Genomic DNA, 22,498 nt, shown 5'->3' on the forward strand with positions numbered 1-22,498 from the left:
TTACCTTTCCAAAGCATCACCACATCGTCTGTATAGCATCTCCAAATTTCTATATGATATTTATATGGATTCACGTCGCTCAGAACGTGAGTGTTCTCACAGTTATCCATATAGATGATGGCCAGATCTGGTGCAAAACTTGCCCCCATAGCGACCCCCTTTGTCTGGAGATAGTAATCCCCCTGAAAAAAGAAAAATTTCTTGGTCATGGTGATCTCTAGTAGATCGACTATGAATTGAGTGGAGACTTGGAACGGTCTAGGTCGGCCGTCCAGGACTGTCCTGATGATATATATCAAGAGCAGCCCACTGGGGGATGCTAGTGTACAATGACATTATGTCCATGGTCACCAGTATTTGCTCACTGGGGTCGAAAGTTAGATTATCCACCAACTTTTTATGGGGTATATTTTTATTGAGAAGTACATGTCAGTTTATAAACAATACATTAAAAAAAGGAGTATAAACAAATCAAATTATGGCCACACAATAAATCACTATGAAATGTTAACTTCTCAGATTTCTAAATATAAAAAAGATAATACAGATATCAAAAGATACAATAGTTGAGGTACTCATAAAACCTGGAAAGGAAGAAATAGGAAAAGTGGACTAGGGAGGAGATGATAAAGACAGTATATAAAGGTAGTAAACCATGTATTATAGATAGTTGGAAGATAGTAGTGATAATATTATACAAATATAATATTTCAAGTGAAGATATTTCCACTAACTCAACAATTTCCAATAGGTGAACAGTAAGTCCTAATTCAAATAACAGTAGCTAAAGCATCCACAGTCCTAATGATAACATCAACAGCATGAATATAAATAATGATGGTAATGAATTAATAAGGAAATGAAAAACGAAGTGATTTCCTTATTGTATTTACTAATTAGAAGACAAATCTGAAATATTACCAGAAATAGAATATTAATTAGCTAGAAAGGGGTTCCAAATTTGGATGAAAGTTCCAACATCGTCCTACAATCTATAAATGAGTTTTTCATATGATGCTATTTTATGCTTTTCAATAAGCCATTCATCATGTGTAGGGCATTGTGGTGTTCTCCAATGTCTGAACATGCAAATTTTCCCTACAGTGAGTGCAATAGCCATCAATCGTCTTGTATGGTTTGTGAGATTTGGGAGATCAGTAACATCATGTAATAGAACAAATTTTTCCGTTAAAGAAATGGACACTTGTATAGCTCTGTGTAGAGAGGCAGTTACGGAAGACCAATATTCCTTCAAAATTGGGCATCGGAATAAAATGTGTAGTATATCGCAGTCCACCTGTGGGCACTTCCAACAGGTTGATTGATGTAGTAAACTTGCTGACTTGAGTTTTTGTGGTGACCAGTACCAGTTATGAAGAATTTTGAAAAGAGTAAATTTCATTCTGGCCTCTCTGATTCCCTTATCCATGTTCATAATAACATCCTCCCATTCCTCATCGGAATAAGCTAAAGTAATTAACCCTTGCCATTTGACATGAAGTTGTGCTAGTAATGGGTATGAGTGTAATTTATGCACTATTCGATTATAAAGTCCAGAGACTGCGCCTTTGAATTTCCCCCCAATTTTCAAGTATTGGAACACTGGGGAATCCTCAACTATCCAAGGAAATGGTCCTAGTCTCCGAGATAGGGCTTGTTTTAGTTGTAAGTTTTTCCCCTCTTGGGAGGCAGGGAGTTGAAATTCTATCTGAAGCATTTCAAAGGTTTTAAGCTCACCTTCTAAAGTGAGTAAGTGATCCAACGCTAGAATACCTGTTCTCTCCCATATATCCCAGGATATAGTCTGTTTACCTATTCTAATATCACTGCTATGCCATATGGGGGCCTTTTCATGCAGTCTTGGGTCACTCTTAAGGAGATTGTGGGCATGTATCTAAATCTTAAGCACAGATTGAATAATAGGGTTGGAAGTTTGTAAAGCAGGTGATTTATGAGTGTAAAACATGTGCAAACCTGAAGTTGCCTGTACAGTTTGTCTTTCAATGAGAATCCATAGTGGGGGATCATCCTGTCTGGACCAAAGATAAACCAATTGAGATAAATGGAGGGCTGTATAGTAATGCTCAATACACAGTAAACTAAGACCCCCATATCGCCTGTGAGCAATCAATTTTTAGATTTTACGTCTAGGTCTCAGGGATCCCCAAATAAAGGTTTTAATACCTTTGTCAATATCTCACAATATTGATATTTTGACTGTCAAAGGCAACATACCTAACACATACGTGAAACGGGGCACTATAATAATTTTCACTGCCTGTACTCTACCCCAAAAAGACAAGTTAAGCTGGGACCATTTTTTATACGCTGACTTCGTTTTGGCAATAAGTGCATCTAAGTTATCTTGAATCATACGTTCTAAACCTGTGTTGATGTAAATACCTAAATACTTTAGGCGGTTCACTTTCCATTGAAAATTATAGCTCAAAATAGCTGCTTTTGTTGAACCCCTGGACAATGGTAGAGCTTCACTCTTATTCCAATTGACTTTGTTGCCAGAAATGATCGAGAAGCGAGAAATGGTAGACATGAGTCTAGGGAGTGAAGTAGGCAGATCAGTAAGTGTGCGCAATATGTCATCTGCATTAAGAAGTGTTTTTGAGATCCCTGCGGGTGTAGGAATGCCTGCTATTTGTGAACACTGTCTTATTGACGCAGCCAGTGGTTCAAGTGAAAGAAGGAACAAAAGGGGTGATAAGGGCAACCCTGGCGGGTTCCTCTTTGCACTAAAAAAGATTTTGAAAGGAAACCCCCACAATTCACTTGTGCGGATGGTGTCTCATATAACCATTTGACCTTGAAGATATAATTATTGCCTAACCCCGGAACATATAGCTAAATTCAATACGGTCAAATGCCTTCTCGGCATCTAATGATAAGGCTATTCTGTCTTCTCCAACATCCTTGGAAAGCCAGAGTATGTGAGCCAAAGTGCGTAGATGGTTACGAGAATTTCTGCCAGGCATGAATCCCACTTGAGAATTATGTATGAGTTTAGCGATAACTTGTTTGAGTCTTTTGGCGAGAATGGTGGCTAATATCTTTGAATCTGTATTCAGAAGGGAAATTGGACGATAGTTACTGCAGTATAATGGATCTTTCTCGGGTTTGGGAAGGACCGTTTTGATAGCTTTATTTGTGAGAGAGGAGAGGCTACTAATTTCCTCTGCTTCTTTATAGGCCTCATAAAGGGCATCTATTGCTTCTGGTTTTACCCAGTGGTAAAATTCCCCAGGAAAACTATCTTTTTCCGGTGCTTTATTGTATGGAAGATTAGAGATTGCTTGGGCAATTTCATCTTTTGTTATTTCGCCGGCCAGTATGAGCCGATCCTGTTCATTGAGGCGGGGGAGTGTTATTTTATCAAAACATTCCTGATCTTTGTGGTGATCATCATCAACCTCTGAGCTATATAACTTCTCATAATAATCAGCAACATAATAATCAGCAAATGTATTAGCTATTTCCTGAGTCTCAGTTGTTAGCTTACCTTCAGAATTATAAATAGCTGGAATAGCTGTCATAGCTTCTCTCGTTTTTAGTCATGCGGCTAGTAAACGACCAGCTTTTTCTCCTTGTTCGTAATTTCGAGCCTTAAGTATTTATCACATATATTCTGCTTTCGAAGTATATAGTGTATTAAGCTCCATTTTAGCCTTTTCCAATCTACATCTGGAAGCTTCGGTTGGATTGGTAAAATGAGCATGGGTCAGGGTTTTGATATCATTTTCTAAAATAGTCTGTTGCTCTGTTCTACGTTTATTGGCTATGGCAGAATCCCTCATAATTTGCCCCCTAGCGGTGGCTTTTGCAGCTGCCCATAAAATTTGTGGAGAAGAAACTGAACCTTTGTTGTTCATATAAGTAGTCAAATGTGATTGTAATTGTGACTTTTCTGTTGGTAGTTTGTATTGGGATATGTTTAAACGCCATGGTTTCCTACAAGGACGTTTCAGACACAAATCAAGCTGTAGACTGATAGGAGCATGGTCTGAAAGTGCAATTTCTAAAATATCACAAGTACATGTGGTATGATAGAAAATGAAATAAGGAAATAGTATATTCTAGAATAGGAATCATGTAAACCCCTTATCAGAAGGATGTAGTAAACGCCAAATGTCAGTCAATCTATGATCTAAACAGACGTCTCCCAGTATCGCTCTATCTCTGCCATGTGTCGTGTCTAGGGGGCCCGTTCTGTCTAAGATCCCATCCGGGGCAAGATTCCAGTCTCCCCCCAGAGCTATTTTGGAAATTCCCATCTCTGTTAGAATTCGGTTTAGATGAAGGAAAAAAGGAGCTTTGTTTCCAACGGAGCATAAATGGACCACACTCCTAATATGTTATTACCGATTTTAAGCTTGGCTAAAGCAAACTGACCATCATCATCTGACCAGGACTGTAGTATTTGGACATTGCAGTGTTTTCCGTATCAGAATGGCTACACCACATTTTCTAGTAATAGTATGGGACATATGAGAAGGAGGTTTGCAGCTGTAAAGAATCTGGCCTACTCAATCTCATTTCAATTTTTCTGATTCTACACCGGATAGATGTGTCTCTTGAATGAGAGCACTATCTGCATGTTTGGAGGCTAAATAGGAAAGAATTTTCTTCCTTTTAATGAGTCGTTTTATCCACAGACTTCTGGGATTCTTAAAAATTATGGCTTCATGTTTTCAAACAAGGGGTGCTAAAAAACAGGGTATCAGAAATGCCACACAGCTTTCCCCTGCCTAGCCAAATTCCCTCTACACTCTCTGCTAATAGGAATCCCCATGTTACGTAGCAGAGACTAAGCTGTCAAATAGAGAGAGATAAATACTGCAGAGTTGAAAGTTGGTACATGCTTCTCCAGTGTCATTTTTTAAATATTTTTTATTATATTTCCAAACAAAACATAACCTTAATAACCAACAGCATCAAATATATTAGCAATAGTGCAGTGATGCAGCCAGCATATCATATTGCATATTGCATACCGTTCCTTTCCAAATTTCCCCCCTCCCTCCTTGTCTACCGGCACTCCGTGGGGTGTTTACAGTACAGTCAGTTACAATAATTCCTCGTGTAGCTTTGTTACAGTGTCTAGCTGGGGCAGTGTTGTACCGGGGATGGCACTACCCTATACAGTAATCGTCAAACTTAGCCCAGAGCAAGATCATCAAGCTATTCAGTCACGTTGTCTGGGGCTCTCCATCCCCTCCCCAGGGGCATCCTCCTCCGAATCCGAGTCCGGTGACCGAAGTGCTTCCACTAATGCCTCCCATGCCCTTGCCGCCTCATACGCTTTATCGCTACTCCCACGTGAGGCCTGTCGTAATCCAAGTATGCCCTCGCTTCTTGCCCATTTAAGCAATTCTGCCTGGCATCTCCCCACCTTAGGACCCTGGTGCGATTTCCAGTGCATTGTTATCTCCCGTTTAGCCAATATCAGCCCTAAGTCTATAAATTTGCTAGTCACTTTTGTTCTGGGAGTGTGCGGAAACCAATGAAGTAGGCAAGTACCCGGATCCAGTTCCACCGTCCTATCCGCAATAGTATTCAAGTTATCCAACACCTCCCCCCAATATGTCCCTAACTTCGTACACCCCCACATATGAAGGAAGTCTGCTCCCTCCAGAGCACGGCGTGGGCACAGAGCCGCCCCGAAATATCGATTGAGCTTCTCAGGTGTTAGATATGCTCTGTGTAGTACATAGAGCTGTATCAATTGAAACCGGGAATTTCTCGTACTCTTCCATGCTCTTTTAACGAGTTGGGCCCATGTCTTCTCAGGGATCTCCCTGCCAAGCTCCGCCTCCCATTTCCCCTGTAGTGTACGCAATGGTTCTAAATTCTCCGTTAGCATTCGACGGTATAAACACGTTATAGCCTTATAGGTCCCCGCTGCCATCACTACGTATTGGCCCGCCATTGAGGTTCTTGGCTCTAACAAACCCGTCCTCCAATAGCGTTGGATTGCAGCAACAAGCGCTGAATGCAACAGGTAATCCCCCCTTGGGAGGGCATACCTGGGTTGTAAGTTCTGGAAGGACAACAAGGTCCCATTCTCGTATAAATCGCCCAGCACCTGTAGTCCCAGGGCCTCCCAATTTGCCAGTGCTGTCCAATCCCCTCCATGAGGTAGTGCCGTACACATCCCCAGCGGTATCTCCGGGGCATACGGACGGGCGATACCAGCCCTACGCTGACTCTGGTTCCAGCACAGCCTCAGTGTCCGTTCCTCAGTCGTAAGTAGCTCAAGCCGCATCTTTTGTTGCAAAACTATAAAGGATAAGATGTACTGTGGAATCCAGCGACCCTCAGGGCCATCCGGACCTCAGAACTCCCTTGCCACTGCTTGCGTGAGCCACTGCAGCTGCGCCGCTAAATAATACCACTCAAAATCTGGGACTGCCATGCCCCCTTCTGCTCTTGGCCTTATCATTGTAGATAGTGCTACTCGCCTCCTGCCAGACCCCCACAAGAACTCGCACATCATGGATCGGAGCTGCCGGAACACAGATCCCGGGACCCAGATCGGTAAAGTCCGAAAGTAGTACAGCAAACGTGGCAGTGCTACCATCTTCAGGAGCGCCACCCGCCCCGCCACCGTTAGGGGCAGAGCACTCCAGAATACCATACTGCTCCAGTGGCCGCGTATAGCCCTGCCCAGATTGCTCTCTAATAAATCGTCAGGGGCATGATAAATGTTAGTGCCAAGATAAGGTAAACATCTAGGTTCCCAATGCACTCCAAGCGATTGGGGAGGGTCCCTCGCAGTCGGGGCCACTGGGAATAGGCATGTCTTTGCCCAATTCACCTTCAGCCCGAGTAGTTTCCAAACACCTGAAGCAAATGTCTCGCCCCATCTAACTCGCTATGTCCCCTAGGAACATCAATAAATCATCGGCGTATAAAGAAATAAACGGAACCTCTCCCCGCAGGAACAAACCTGCATAATAGTTCCCCAGTCGGGCATGAGACGCCAGAGGCTCAATGGCCAAGGCAAACAGCAATGGAGAGAGCGGACATCCCTGCAGCGTGCCCCGTCCAATCGGGCAAACAGAGGAGATCGTTGCACTCGTCCGTACTCGGGCCGTCGCTGACCTGTATAGCAGCTCCGTCCACTCTACGAAGGATTTCCCAAAACCAAATGCATGAAGAACTCGGGGCAAGTACGGCCATTCTAAACTGTCGAACGCCTTCTCTACATCTACCGAGAGAACCGCCGCATCCGGCGTTTCAACGTGTCGCTCTCCCAGGATTCGCATAAGGCGCCTCACATTGGTGGCAGTGGTTCTCTTCGGTATAAAACCCACCTGATTGCCATGAACCAAGTATGACATATGGGGCAGCAGCCGGGACGCCAGGATCCTACTTAAAATCTTATAGTCCGCCGTCAACATTGACAACGGGCGATAAGCCGCCAGTGACTCCAAGTCTTTCCCTGGTTTTAACAGCGGAATGATAATGGCCTCGCGGGTAGAGCTCGGCAAGCATCTCACCTCCTTGGCCTCATGATAAACCGCCCGGAGCTTGGGGGTCAACACGTCCACATACGCCGAGTAAAATTCTATAGGCAAACCATCTACCCTTGGGGTTTTTTTGTGTGCCATATGTTTTATTGCACTACGTATTTCTCCCTCCGTGATTCCCTGCCCAAACAGCACCCCCTGAACTTCATCGAGACGTGGCAACCGCACCTCAGCTAAAAAGCCGGTCAACCCCTCAGTCACCCCCTGCACCTTACTCTCATAAAGTGTATACTCTGGCTCTCCCTACGGGGTAGTTAATGCCATAATAGGCGTACCTCGCTGAGCCGGATTCGCTAACCATGCCAGGAGGGAGCCGTCTTATCTCTCTGCATGCGCACGGACCAAGTATTCCTTATGGTCAAAGCAGCGCAAGCGCTCTACCTGCGCTGCCACCCCCTCCCTTGCTGCCAAAACCTCATCTCGCAGTTCAGGATCCTCCGGACAGGATATCTCTGCTCGTCGCAGCCGCTGCTCCCGCTTTTCTATATCTTGCAACAGCGTTTTCCGTATACCTGCCTGTTTAGCGATGCAGTTATCCCGCAAGACTACTTTAAACGTGTCCCATTCCAGGCCTCGAGTCGACGCTGTTCCCCCATTCTCATGAAAATAACGCGCTATCCCTTCCCCGATTTCCGTTCGGAAAACTGGGTCCTCCAAAGTTTCCGGACGCAGCCGCCAGGTGGGGATACGCGGCCGTTCACGGGTCCATCGTACCATCAGTAGCAACGGATTATGATCCGATAGCATCTTCCCCAGATATTCACTACAACGCACCCGAGCATGTACATCCAAAGAGCACAACACAGCGTCCAATCTCACATACAGGTCATGTAGGGGTGAATAATAGGAGTAGTCACGCTCCCCTATATGCTGGGCTCGCCAAGAGTCTACCAATCCCCGCTCAGTCTGCCAATCCTTCCTAATTTTCGAAATCTGGTGGGTGGGAGCGTGGGGTAATGGCGGGTGTGACCTGTCCAGCTCAGCATCCAACACGAAGTTAAAATCACCCCCCATTAGTACAGATCCCATCAAGAAAGATGCCAGTTTTCCCGTCAATGTAGCAAAAAAGGATTTCTGGTCTACATTAGGGGCATACACGCTGCACAGTGTCACATCCCTCCCATCCAGTCTACCCATGACCGCTACATATCTACCTTCTGGGTCCACAACCTGCTGTGTCGGCTGAAAAGGAACCCCCGCCCTCACCCAAATCAGAGTTCCCCTGGCATAGGCAGAACACGTAGTGCAGAAAAGTTGCCCTCTCCAACGGCGCTCCAACGCCCGGCTTTCCCCTTTGTCTATATGGGTTTCCTGGCGGAAAGCTATCTGTACCCCTCTTCGTACCAGGTAAGCATGGATCCTGTGACGTCTCACCATCGTACGCATCCCCCGCACATTCCAAGTAATACATTTTAGCTCAGGTACTGACCCCATTATACAGTTCGTTCATGCATCGTAACTGCAACTGCCCCCCCAACGTGGCGCACCAGTGATACAAGCTTCCCCCAACAACCCCTTAACTGATCCATCAAACCCCCGACGCACCTCCCCAGAACAGGCTCCAAACAGCTAGTACCCATCTAAACAGTCTACTAAAAGTCCCTCTGGTAACTCTCAGAGACTCGCTCTAATAGCGAAACAAGGGGGGGGGGGGGGGGACCAACACCAAGAAGACCGGCCTGCTGCCTCATCACACCCCCCCCGCCAGCCCCCATTATAAAAGACACTCCACCCCCCAGAAAGGACCCCCCCAACAGGCGAGGACCAGCGTGCCCTAGACAATCCATCGAACCCCACCACTGCCTAAGCACTCCCCCCACATGTTCCCTCAAACAACCAGCACTCGCTACACCAGGCCTCTCTTACTAGTGATATCATCAGCTCAAGCGTCCACAATCTCATCCGCCGTTCCCGGAGTAACATGCGGCATCATGACCCTCCCATCAGTTTCATCTGAATCAGTGCCCTCCGAGCCCTTCGCAGAGTGGGTCAGTCTCAGTAATGCTGTGTCGCTCTTCTGTGATGCCGCCGACACCGCCTGCAGCACCGCCAGTCTCTCTTGTTCCGTCTGAGCAGCGGTGGACCTCCGTGCGTCAGTGGGTCGTCTCCTGTAGCGCGGCTCACGGCTTGGTCGAGGCAAATCCACCCTCCGTTCATCTGTGCACCCCATCGTAGGCCTTCCAGCTCGGTAAGATTCCAGGCAACTCCATGCCTCATCGGGAACATTATTAAATATTGTGTTGCCATCCAACGATATTCGCAGCCGCGCCGGGAACATCAGTGAGTATCGAATGCCTTCCTCTCGGAGGGCCTTCTTGACCGCCAGGAACGAAGCTCAATGGCGCTGCACCTCAAGAGTGTAATCTGGAAACCATGTCACACTGCCATTGCCCACCTTATAGGGGCCAGACGTCCGCGCCTTGTGCAGCAAGAGGTCTCTATCTTTGTAATGGAGCAATCGGGCCACCACCGGCCGGGGCGGCCTCCCAGGCGCCAGCGGGCGGGCAGGGAGCCTGTGCGCACTCCAGAGTGTAAAACAAAGTCAGACCTTCCGGGTCCACCTCAGTGCGTAACCAGTGTTCCAGATAGTCAATCATATTGTCTCCTTCAATCCCCTCCGGCAGGCCCACTACTCGTTCGTTGTTCCGTCTGTTGCGCCCTTCGGCATCCTCAGCTGTTTTCCAGCACCTGGACCCTGCGCAGAACATCTGCCATTTGAACATCTAGTACTTTCTGTGACAGCTCCAGGACCTCCAGAGTCGTCTCCATTTGCTTCACCCGGTCCACCAGCTTCGCATGGTCAGCTCTCAGGAGCCCCAGCCCCAGCGACACCTGAGCAATGTCTTGTTGGAGTGCCTCCTTTGTGTCCGATATCGCCCGGAGAATCTGTTCCACCTGCTGTTGCATCATCCCCTCGGGAGGCGGATCAGCCAGTCCCCGCAATCTCTGCTCCGACAAATCACTGTCCAGGTCCGGGTGCCCCCCTCCCTGTTTTCCACGTGCCTTTCCCATAATAATGGAGCTGTCGAGCACCGGGGCACCCAGTTCCCTCCACCTGCAATTCAGAAATGCCGGTCTCCGTTGGTGGTCAGACCTCAAATCCAACGCCGTATCAGGCCTCCCTGACCTCTGCGCCACCAGCAGTTCCACTTGTTCTACCAGCACCCACAGATACAGGGTGACCGACGCGGCAGGCAAATCACACCACGCCACGAATAGGTAGCTGACCTCAGGTAGAATGCTCATGGTGGACCCCCGCCTGCCGCACCACAGCCAGCCCAGTTCCGGCCCCCCCACCAGGGGCGAGATCCCACAGTGCCATGCGCCGGCAAACAGTCCACAACCACTGCCGCGATCCACCTGCAGTTCTGCTTGTCAGTCAGCGCCAATGCAGGAGTATGAGAATTACCCTTGATACCGGAGGCTTCGCTATCCAGGGCCATCACAAGAGGCAAAAGAAGGGGTCTGAAAGAGACACTCCCGTTGTGACCTTTGCTGGTGGGATGCTCACATACTCGCCGCTGCAGAGAACATTCGGTAGGACGCCAGCACACTGTAGGCCTGAACAAGCCCCCCAGGAGGCTCAACTCTCACAGCTGTGTTTGCTTTGGCCTTAGCGCCTATTGTGTGAGGGTTATTTCCCCAGTGTAACGTAGGTGCATTTACAATCTCATCCTCTCTGGGGGACGTGGGGATATGGCAGCATCACGATGCGGCACAGCGTCTGCTCGCGCCTGGGTCCCGCCCCGAGTTTCTTCACCTGCGCGTCCCCTGGAGCAGTTCGTATCCCGCACCACCTCGCAGCCAGCGAGACCAATCACTCCGCTCGGAGATACATTAAAGGCGGCTGGTTCCTGGGCCACGCCGCTACCGCTCCTGATGCAATGTGACGGGCCGATCGCCCCCAAAGCAAGAAGCGGTCTGCGAACTGGCTCAACACCAGTCTATTTCCGCAGAGGGCACAGGCGAAGCACTTAAACGGTTGAGGCAGCGGGTGAGACAGTACCGCAGCAGGGATGAGTTGAGCCAGCCCCCGCGACCCGCGTAGCTGCTCGGCAGGTATTTACCATGACTCGTCGATAGGTCGCCTTCACAGTTGCCTGCGCCGGGTCCCGAGCAGGGAAGGGCTGCCACCAAACCTCGTCACTCCCATCCAGCCCGCAGTCTGCAGTTCTCCTTATCATCGGCAATACGCAGCGGTCCAGCCGCCATCTTGTCCCCTCGCCGTTACAGCTGCTGCCTCTTCAGTGGGTTTCAGCTTCGTGACCAGGGCAGCAGGATTCCTGCCCACACCACTGCTGGTCCCCAACGCCAGGAGGGCCCCCTTCCCAGGGTCGCCGATAGAGCGGTCAGCGTATAGACAGGATAATCAACAGGGGCGGCGCGGAGCTCTCGGCTCACGCGACCGTCCTCATCGGCGTTCAAGCCACACCCCCCATGCTTCTCCTGTGTCATATGAGCACTTCAAAAACAATTCAAAAAAACAGGCAGCAGTCTTTGCACTTCAAGAAAGGGAATTTCTCTTAAATCTTTAGAATCAGGCTGTTTCCTGACAGAATGAGTCCTTTTTTCACACACTTCTGGGATTCTAAAAATTATGGCTGCATGTTTTCAAACAGGGGCTGCTGAAAAGCAGAGTGTCAGAAATGCCACACAGCTTTCCCCTTTTTAGCCAAATTCCCTCTACACACTCTGCTGACAGGAATTCCAATGTTACATAGCAGAGTCTATGCTTCTCCTGTGTCATGTGAGAAACACAACAGCAATTCAAAATCACACAGCAGTCTTCCACTTCAAGAAAAGGAATTTCTCTTAACTCTTTAGAACCAAGCTGTTTCCTGACTCTCTCAGCTACAGAAATGGTGCTCTAATTTTCCCTCCACACCCTGGCTGACAGGAAAACACCTGCCCTTCCCCTCTGCCAGTGTGAAGAGTTCAATCAATGTTCAAGAGTAATTAAATTCCCCTGAATTTGCCTGTGTTTGAAAGCAAGGAAAGTCAATTATCTCTTGAGCAGCCAACTGTTTCCTGATAGAATGATTTGTGAATCTCAGCTGAATGAAAGATGGACTTCAGGATTTCATTGAAGAACTGGTTAACTGAAATTTCTCATGTGAAAAATAACCTCAAAGTTATGGTACTGTTGTCTCATTCATGTTGCTTTCATTCTGGCTCCAAGGACACCTGTTGACAGCTGAATTGAAGAATTCTCCCCTCTGGGAGCCCCGGAGCTCTACACAGAGGCGGCCATTATTTTAGTCGGTGGTCAGACTCCACCCCCTATCCACCAACTTAATGGTTTCCACCGTATCCCTCAAGTAGGCTGTGGTGCTCTCTGCAATGGGTTTTGGAAAAATGTCACCATACTTACATAGTGGTTCCAAAACAGAGCCACAACTGGCGAGGATAGGTCTCCCGGGTGGATTGGACATACGTTTGTGGATCTTAGGTAGTGTGTATTTAGTGGGCATCCTGGGTACAGGTAATTCAAGTAACCATGCTCATGCAAGGACAAAAAAGCTTTCGCTAGTCCTGCATTTGTGTTAGTCCGGGTGGTCACAGCGATTTCCTTCGTGGGATCAGCTCTCAATGTGGTGTAGTTGTCTTGTACACCTAATTGCGCAAAGATCTCCTTTTAAAACTCATCAGTGCTTTGAATGACCATTCTCTCCCTTATCGGCAGGCATGGCATTCAAGTTGGGGTTCCAACACTTTCATTTGTAGCTATATAGTCAACATTTCCAAGTGAACCCCGATAACAAGAAACCCATCCCTCGCTTTAGGGCAGAGTCCCACATCCACCACCCAAGATTAAAAACATGATACTACAGCTGCAAATTTGTTATTTAGCGATACTATATCATCTGGGGATGAATAATCCTGACAATTATTTTACCTCTGGTAGAATGCAGCTAAGTGAAGACCATGTTCACATGGTAGCGCAACTATTATATCTGAGGAGCTTTTTGTTAGCAGAGACTGCAGAAGTTACCACGGAGGTGCTGCAAGACTCCTGGACGTTGTTCCTTAAAGTTACCAACACTGAATTGGCCTGATCAGGCCACCCTGAGATTTCTGTGGTGGTGAGGCACAAACAATACATTACATCTAAAATCCCAACAGCTTTAATCCCTCACAATATACAGCTGGCTCACCAAGGACTTCATGCAAAAAGAACAAGTAATGGACATAATGAAGAACAATGTCATACATTCACCCCAGTACAGAGATCTGGGTCTAAATCCATCGTTTTTTTGCTCCCCATGCCATTCCAGTTTGAACCCAGCCATATGCAAATCAGTCTTGACCCTGCGCCCCATGGGAACAGTCCAGCCCGAACTGCCAAGCCAGGTCCTCCCTGGACTGGAAATAAGCATCCTAGGATCGGTTTCAGGTTTTCACCCCTCATCAGCGAGGATAGCTTGACTCCAGTGGCATGGAGAGCACGGGACCCACGTCTGGGCATACCAGTCCCACTCTGGGTGACAAATGAAAACAGAAAATTAAAGGTAGTCTTACAGAAATGGCCTGGTTAGCTGATCTGGATGCTCAGGTCACAGGCCCAGCTAGCAGGAGCACCCTCTGTCACATGGTCTGCTATGGGGTGCCCCTGCCTTGAAAATCAGGGAGGAACAACTATGGAATAGAGTAAGAGCAAACTTCTGTTCTGATAGCAATCGTTGACAGCTGCACCTGACATACAGAAATGTAAATCATACATTTCAAATTTTTCGATAATCTAGTCAAAAAGGTGGAAAAGATCTGGGTCACACAAGGTCTACCATGCAAAGGAAGGTGCGTCCTCTGAGATGCTTACTCTACTCACAGAAGAAGAGTAGTGGTAGTACTGGTCAGGGACATGTAAAACAAGCATCCCTGCCTATCGCACAGGCTCACAGATTATGAACTATATAGATTACTCCACATGATTTCGACTCTTCTTAAGTTTATTCATTTGTGCTTTTTTTTTTTATTACCACAAGTATGTCCTACTTGAGGCACTGGTATCTGTTGACAAACCATCCCTGTGGTACAGTTCGGCTGCCGAAGGCTAACTAAAGTCCCTTTGGCTCCTCACGACCAAGCCGTCCGTGATCCTTCACAGTACTGTTCAATTTGGCTCGGCCGCTGGATTCTGCTCAGTTCGCTACAGAACACTCACAACCTTGTGCCAATGCCAAACTACTATTATTGTGTGAAAATGTGCTCTTCAAGACCCAAATATCACACCCAGTCCTGCATACCAAGCTGATCGGCCAGCTTACTGGTTAAATGCATTAACTGCAAAACTGCACAGATGAAAGTGTAATCAGACAACCCGTGGTTTGGGTCTCAGCCTTCGCCTTTCGTTCTTCTAAAGAAAATCAAGTCAGTGACATCAAACTAGGTAATACTGGAATCTCTGCTGCTTTGGGCGGTGACGCTGACGCAAAGCCCAGGGGCCAGCGTGCCATGGAACAGTGGTACAGAAAGCAGAGGACACAGTCTTGGCAAGGCCTGTGGACTGCCCATATTAGATTGGCAACATCAGTTCATGGAGCAGCTAGTGATACCTGAAAACTGCAGGGGTCGTCAGATTACTCATACATGAATTCAGATCCCATCCTATTCAAAGCATAAGAACCATAAGACATCATAAGCTTGAGAAGTTGTTATTTCTTTTTTTAAAGAATTATTAGCACAATTCAAGATATTTGACCATGCTGGAATCTACCCCAAATGCCAACTTTAGAAGGTTAGTTAGCACAGTGGGGTTCTGACCCACAATCTAGATGAAAGCTGACCATATAAGGAACAGATGTAAGACAGCAGGAACGTGAAGGTTAGGAGAAAGACGAGTGAAAAGCAAGAATGGAAAAAACAAGATGGCAGCTACACATGGAAAGACATTGTACTCCCCTAATTTACCTGCCTTAAAGTCATGAGTGATATGGAGAACAAATGGTTCTGTCGGGAGGTACCAATTACTTTGCTCAATGTATATAATACAGCTTGAACTATAAATCTCCAAAAATATAAACCATAAATTACAATTTCAATTTAGAAGTAGGTTCAACAGTTATTTTCAACAAGCATTGGCATAGCCAATAGGTCTCGCCGTTGGAACCTTATAAGTGTTTAGCCATGCAACACTTGATGAAGTTGCACCAAGGATATTGTGCTGGGTAACTAAACACTTCTAAGGTCCCAAAGGCGAGACCTATTGGCTATGCCAATGCTTGTTTCCCTAGTGATTACTATAGGAGTCGTAGTGAGCTCCTAAGAGTTTCTTACATTGATATTAAGAAAGCCCTAGGCAAACAACAGCAAAGATAGGAGTAAGCACTTTTAATGCACAGTCTTTTAGTGGTCTGTAAGTTTTTAACGGAACAGTAGTATGACTGACCAGGTCAGTAATAAGATGTCACAACAACCACCTTTAAAGAAATAGTTCTAATTTACTATAGAGTTCCACAGTATATCAGTATATAAAGATTCATGGGCATCTTATGTGAACTGTGTTTCCCACAAGATAGTTTTCTGTGGGTTGGGCAGTCCAATACACTTATTTTTTGGTTAGCCTTAATGCCAGTGCCCGGATCCGAACAGTGACGACCAGCACCTACAGAGCTCGACCCATGCCACACCTTTTTAGCTCTATGGAAGCCTGACCACCTTTGCTATCTTCAGAACGTTTCTGAAAATTACACTGATTTTTGCACTTTTCCAATTTATGATGATGAAGCAATACTGCCATGCTAACAATAACATTCAAACTACCAATAATATTATTTACAGTTCAACTTGTAGCAGAAGAATACAAAGTGCTACATGTGTTGTCAACATTCTTTTTTCATAATTGCTTTTATAATGAACAGGCGCTTTCACTCCATGGAGCTAAGCTGTCGCCCCTGTGTTTACAAAATCTAGGAAACTGTACATTAATGCACAACACATCCTTAATTCATTACCTAGGACTTTATTGGTGACACTACAGATCAGCATTTTTCATCCTTAAAAGACAGCAATAATGGCATCCAAAATAGGCAGCACTAAATGGAAACACGCAGAGGAACGAGACTAGAGAAGAATGTGTTAAGATGTAAAAAGACATTGGAAAAAGCAATGTACGGAGGAGCAGGAAGGTCAAAGGAAGTTGGGATGGAAGAGGATGCAGAGACGGGACTCGAAAAAGAAGTAAACAGAGAAATACATGGAATACATGGAAAAAGTAGTACAGGAGAAAGACGTGTGGAAAGTGAAGAGGTAAACGAGAGATTAGAATGTAAAGAATGAGGAAAGGGAAGAGGACAAGGTGAGCTGATGAGGATGCAAAGGTGAAGCGATGTACAGTAAAGGAAAAGTGAAAAAGCATACGAGCACAGTATATATAAGTAAGGCAAAAATTAAAGAGTGAAAAAGGAGATCACAGCAGGGTGCAAATTCTAAATCTGCAACGACTAGCAAGACAAAACAAGCGTGCGCGCTTTAAAAACAAGCATTGGCCGTGCGGCCGTGAAAGTGACGCGGCAGTGAAAGGGATTGCGATGCACTTAATGACCAGTGACGAAGGAAGGACAGATGGCGGCTGCACGTGTAAACGCAAGCTTGAGGCCAGAAAAGGTCTGTGGTAGCACTTTCAAAACCCACTTACTAAATGTCTCGCAGCGCATGCGCTGGCTCAGGCGAGACCTAAAAACCATGGGAAAGAAAAGAGAACACACCACAAAGGCAAGGCAATTTAGTCAAAAGTAAAGTTATTTACTAAGATATTATATACAACAAACAATGAATATGGCTGTCAATGAAACATTACATACAAGGCGATGTAACGGTGACTAAAGTGCAGGATAAGTGACTTGTGGTGATATGTGAAGTCAAACGTGCTTTACACGTATAACCAACACGAGTGACACATAAAATAATGAAAATGACAAGCTTAATTCTTCTTGTCCATTACTTAATGCATGAACACAAGACCCGCCGTTACATCGCCGTGAACCTACTTCTAAATTGAAATTGTAATTTATGTTTTATATTTTTGGAGATTGAGAGTTCAAGCTGTATTCTATAGATTGAACAGAACCACTTGTTCTATATATCATAAATACCAAGGTTCTGACCCTATTACCGCTCATGGGTTATCATGAGTGGGCATTGGTTATATCGACACTAAATGTGTCAGCCACACACACATCATCCATGCGCGTCAGTTCTCCCAAGCCAGCAAGCAGCACGTAGTTGATAAAACTTGTTTGCAGACATATATTTATAATGGTGTCTTACTCGTCATCAATTCAAGACTGTAAATATTTAAATGGAAAAAAACACAGAGGACTGGTCTTACTCCTCCTGCCTGGCAAGAGACAAACTGAAAACAGTGAAATGATCGCGCCGTAAAAGAACATTTCATGGCCCCCGACTATTACTCAATGTTGTTTCTGTTTCCCATGTTTGGTTTTTTACCTATCGCAAAACTTCGCTGACCAAACCTTGTTTGAAAAAATTACACAATTCGAAAAATAATCTCAAAACGCTGCCGTAAAACAACATCTCCATGTACCCCTACCATTCCCGTATTACGGACAGCGCCTCCATCCAAGTGTCGCAGTGTGCGCTATTTTCATGACACTTAACAAGAACAATAGGCGATGGGAACTAAAATCAAGAACAACGTTTAAAGTATCTGGAGGTGTGCCTTCCGCGCGCCGCCCGCTTACCTTCTCTGATGGGCTCACTGTTGGTCTTTGCACTTCCTGTTGTGCCTCCCCCTCGGCTGAACTCGTTTACTTTCTGTTTCGATTATAAATATGAAACCCGCTTATGGTGTGGAGATAGAAAGTGTCTCCTCCCTCTGCCCTCTAGCGTTACTATGGTGATGTTGTTTTTGTCCCGTGAACTAAGTCTTTTCAGAGTTCGGGAGGAGGGAAGGTTTTAAAAGGTGTTCGATCTCCCAAGACTCGATAGAAGGACAATAAACCACATTTTAATTTGTAAACAGAAAAAATATGAATTCCACGGACTTTGTTACTGGCCACGTGATTGTTTCAGAAAGCTCAACTTGGGGCTTTTAGACTTGTGGGTCAGAATTTCCAGACAGTTTAGCAATCTATTTATTTTAATCTCAAATATTTGAGTAATGAATAACATTATGGTAAATGCCCATGAAGAAAATAAAAACATTCTTCCTGATTGCTCCCCGATATGGTGATGACCAATTTGGCTGAAAATCTTTTCCCTGCCATCTGTCAGGATTTGTCTCTATATTTCGGAGGTGCTGCGGACACCAATCACTCTAATAACTTGGAATCACCAGTGCTTTAAGTGGACAGGTGCTCTCCGGTAATGACTTCATGCACTTCTTTCATTTGAAAGGGAGAAAACCTGAACTTCTCAGCACTTTCGCAATACATTTAATTGGAGGTGAGGACGTGCCTCAGAGCTAGAGCGTACAGGACATTACAGTGGGGCTTTGGGGAGCAATCGACTGCAGGGAGGTGTGCCACCACAGGGCTTTTGGGCCAGTGGTGCAGCCCAGGCTGCATCTGAACTCCTTTTGTGTTATAGTCGTTTGGGCTTGAAGTCCCATCATAAAGCTAACCATTTTGCGCACTGTGTCACCATTTTGGGAAGGTGAAACGGTGGTTATTTAATTAACAGAAGGTTTTTTTTCAGCATGGCAATGGACGGACGAGTGCAGGATGCCATGCGCCTGCCTGCAGAGGCAGGGCGCATGGGCCAGCTCATGCCAGGCGCATGGGTGGCAGTGCATCAGGCGCATCAATTGGCGAGCAGTGTGGCTGCAGCTGTGTGGGCATGCTCACCGCCACGGACGTGGGCGGCCAAGCAAGACAAACAGGTACAGAGCAGGGGACGCTTCTGATGTGAAGAGAGAAGGGCGAGGGGCGGAGCGCCGCGCTGTGTCACGCTCTGCAATTTGTGGCTGGGAGGGGCCTGCCCGCGGCAATCGGTGAGGCCAGTAGCAGTAGTGTTGTCTAGTTCCCACTGATCCATAGGACAGTGTTAATTAATTCATTTCTTAGTTAATTGTTGCAGCGTGGAATTTTGAATCCTCCCTTCGTCACAGATCAAATATCACCCTAGCACATTCACTCAATACATTCATTGGTGGGGCCCATAACACCAACACTCACACTTCATTGATCCGTTTTCACGGGAGAGATAAATTGTCCAAACGCTGACATGAAAGGAATACCTTTTTCACCTAGAGAACCTACATTAAGTACCTTTATTAAACTCAGAACCTCGAGCTATTCCCTCCATTTAGTCGATGGATCAGTTAGTTGAAATTGGATATTTGGTGACTCAATGCTTTAATCTACATTTAATCTTATTCTAATTCCTCCAAATAAATCACCCGACACATTTGTTTGTTAGAATAATAATTTTGTTTATCTAATCAATTGCAATTTTAATAGATCATAAATCAAACCACCAAGCATCATATTTACCTAATCTGGCTATTAGTCGTCCTCTAAGTCAATCAAGTCGTGGAAAAGTCTTTAATTCATCAAAGTCAGGCAGCAATTCAGTCTGTCAAAGATTCAGGATAATCAGCTGTCCAGCAGTGTCCCCGTCCTCTTCATCACCGTCAGCATTCCCAACCTCCAGATGTATCCCTCTCTATTCTACCATCTTTTATAATAAATGTAATGTCAAATGTAACAAAAATCAGTTTTAGAAAGTCCTGATTGGAGGATTTGGGGTCATTCGGTGAAGTTCTCACTTAGGGCCATATGTATGAACACATTTTCCCATAGACACAGAATGGGTAAAACCCTTTGATACATATGGCCCCAAGTCTATTTTGCTAGATCATCACGCTTGCTGGTTCGGGTTTTAAAGACAGTCTTTTGTTTAGCCATCTTGGCAACTCTCCCAGTGTGTCCTTCATGGGTACATCTCACATGAGGTCAAGACGAGGCCACTGGTTGCTGGCTGTGGCGCATGCGCACTTCACCCGAAACCTCGTGGAACAGTGACTGGGCCGTCGTGTCGGAGTCAGCCATTTTTACGAAGGCCCAAATCGGTAAACTTAAGCAAAACAAACACAAAACGTAATTAAAACATTGAAATGGCTAATAAAATGTTAAACCCTCACTAATTCCCCTATGTGTATGTAATTATCTAGCACGATAGCAACATTTAAAGCGTTTATATTCACACAACGATGTCATCTGGTGCAACTTACAATTACATTACAAAAGCAACATATATCATGCAATATTCTAATTTTGTACTACCCGCTCCAGCAATCCCCCCTTTGGTGATTATATCACCACACCATCAAAATTTGTATCCCTTTTACGGAATTTCAAAGTGATTTCTTGTTTTTATTCATAATTCAGTTTCCCCTGTCTCTTCTCTTTTTGCTGATTTGTACATACTCTCCTTCACTTCCTCCAATTCTATCACATCAAATTCTCTCTCTTGTATTACGTATTTTCTCCTTAAATTTTCTCTTTTTAACCTTTTCTGGTTTTTATTCTTTTTACGATAGATACACCCTAATCTTATTATTAATACTATGACAATCACACATGTTAATGGAAATAATATCTTACCTAAAAAGGTACTACCTAAATTTACTAAGAAACATTTAATAGCTGATATTTTCTTTCCAATCTTTTCCCATACACCTTCAACCTCCAGTGGTACAATTTCGTCATGCAATTCTGTGATATTTTTAATATAAATTTTCAAATCTTTACTTTCATCAGGAATGTAAGTACAACAATGTTGAACTTTCAGCATTCCACAGACTCCACCATCTTTTGCCAATAATATATCAAGGGCAAGTCGATTTTGCATTACCATAGCACGCATGGCAACCATTTCAGTGTTTACCAATAAAAATCCTCCAGCGGTGCTTGTTGACAAGCGATCCACTACTGTTGAAAGTCTTCTAATTTTGTTTGCATTCAGAGACATTCCCACAGCTGGTATTAGTGCCCCAAAAATATCACCTACAATTTCTGACCAAGATTCTCTCTTACTACGTACTAAATTGCTACCTAAGCTATGTACACCATCTTCTCCTCTATCCATGTGAAAAATCTTTGGAAAGACCAGGCCTACATAACATGTGCCATACCAATGGACTGGCAAACGATAATATGCCCTGTTCCCACAAATGAAATATAACCCAGGAAAAACTGGATCTTTTCCACCTTTAAATCCCCATCCACCCATGATTCGGTATGTTTCATGGCACTCGCTATTTCCTACAAAATAATTATCATATGCAGTTTTATTCCTTCTAATACACAATTTTCCTTTCTGAGACCAATCTAAAGCCATAGTTGGACTAGTTTCCCCTTCCAAGTGTTTTTCTATTTCTGCATCCCAGACTGTTTTCCACCTTTCCTTCTGATGCCTTTCTTTGCATTTTCAGTCTCCTTTCTTCAACCATATCTAAAAATGTATTTTCCTCTTTCTTTAAACTGCAAGTCAAACTGTTTTCAAATATGTATTCTAATGTTAGTTCTTTAGTTTCTAAGAAAAATTCACCTAATACCTTTGCAGGTCTTACTTTGTTTAGCTTGTTAATTGACGGTACTTGCGAAAATATAGTATCTACATCTGAAAAGTAATATTCTAATTTCCCTATTTGATAAAATAGACTAGCTATTACACTACATGTTATTCCGTAAGTTACTGGAAGGTGGTGATAAGTCACTCCCTCTGATACAGAGGCAGGTAACTGCATACAGACATTGTTAGAAAAATTAGTTATAGACCTATCTTTATGTAAATAGTCTTTATCTATTCTAGTCGGAACTACCTTTTGAATCTCTCCTATATTAGTTATGTTTTCACTATGTCCTTCTATTGTATCTATAGTAACTTTAAATGAGATGAGGAGAGCAAAATACACTCCATAGAAGCATTAATAATCCTGTACAACAACAACACATTTTACACCATCTCTTCAAAAATGCACATCGACCTTTTAT

At 45.0% G+C, this 22,498-nt stretch overlaps 1 protein-coding gene across 1 annotated transcript in view; it reads right to left on the reverse strand.

The window, feature by feature from the left end:
* The window catches only part of LOC146869217 (interferon-induced 35 kDa protein homolog), a 211,855-nt gene extending 193,568 nt beyond the window's left edge, over positions 1-18,287 (reverse strand). The window contains exon 1 of the mRNA XM_085644035.1: positions 18,242-18,287. The gene's annotated coding sequence lies outside the window, so the exon portion shown is untranslated. The remainder of the gene's footprint in view (positions 1-18,241) is intronic.
* Positions 18,288-22,498: the final 4,211 nt, after the last annotated feature.

This window comes from Triturus cristatus, chromosome 1_1 (assembly GCF_964204655.1).
Source record: "Triturus cristatus chromosome 1_1, aTriCri1.1, whole genome shotgun sequence".
NCBI classification, from domain to species: Eukaryota; Metazoa; Chordata; class Amphibia; order Caudata; family Salamandridae; genus Triturus; species Triturus cristatus.